The sequence below is a fragment of the Aptenodytes forsteri genome, unplaced genomic scaffold (genome assembly GCF_000699145.1).
Source record: "Aptenodytes forsteri isolate BGI_AS27 unplaced genomic scaffold, ASM69914v1 Scaffold191, whole genome shotgun sequence".
Classification (NCBI taxonomy): domain Eukaryota; kingdom Metazoa; phylum Chordata; class Aves; order Sphenisciformes; family Spheniscidae; genus Aptenodytes; species Aptenodytes forsteri.
The window spans coordinates 1,009,399-1,010,259 of record NW_008794630.1 but is presented as its reverse complement, the minus strand read 5'-3'; the positions used below and the strand labels follow the sequence as shown (position 1 = coordinate 1,010,259).

General features: G+C 56.3%; 1 non-coding gene across 1 annotated transcript; it reads right to left on the bottom strand.

Moving 5' to 3' along the window:
* Positions 1-752: 752 nt before the first annotated feature.
* TRNAE-UUC lies at positions 753-824 on the bottom strand. Its single transcript has one exon. It is a non-coding gene; the product is annotated as a tRNA-Glu (tRNA).
* Positions 825-861: the final 37 nt, after the last annotated feature.

Sequence of the window (861 nt, the reverse complement as noted above, 5' to 3'; positions counted from 1 at the left end):
AGCAGCCCTGGGGGCTGCCCGAAGACCTGCTGAAGCCAAGATCCGCAGGACCCCAGCAAGCCACAGCAGAGAGACAGCGACGGGCCCCTCTTGAGTCCTGCAGTTTCGGGGGGAGGGCCCAGGAGGACCCCCTGCTTCTCCACGCAGACAAGAGGACTGCGCTGCCCTGGCTGGGTGAACTGGGGCCATTTCTGGTGGTGAAGCCTCGTGGGCAGGCGTTGCTGTTGCCCACCCTGTGTGCCTTCTATCAGAGTATATACACGTTAATGAAGAAGTTGTTGGACATACCTGGCTCTGTTAAGGAATTTCCCTTCATAAATGACTAGCCCTACTCACTCATTTTTTTATATATATATATATGTATGTATGTATTTTTGTGTGTGTATGTCTGTAGCAGATGTGCGCTGCTGGAGTTGCAGTACAATGCTGTTTGCCTTGGACGACAGTCGGGGCGGGTTTAAACACGCCGTGGGACACGAGCAGCGATTTTCTTGCCTGCGTTAGAGAAAAACGCGATTAACGTTATTTAGCTGGGTACTCTCGTCCAGTTTACTTGAACATGTTAAACTGAGGCAGGAGACGGGGTTTGCAGTGGCAGAGCGCTTCCTACAGCTTCAGGAGACTCCTGGGGTCGAGAATTTTGGCCGCAGAGGTGCAAAAACGCGGCCCGAGAGAGTCGGGAGGGGACTCCGCGGAAACAGGGGGGGCGGCGGGCGGCGCTTCCCCCTCCCGGGCACGAAAAAAAGCGATGCTTCCCATACCGGGAGTCGAACCCGGGCCGCCTGGGTGAAAACCAGGAATCCTAACCGCTAGACCATATGGGAGGCGCTGAGGGCTGATGCCTCCGCCCGCCCCACAGCG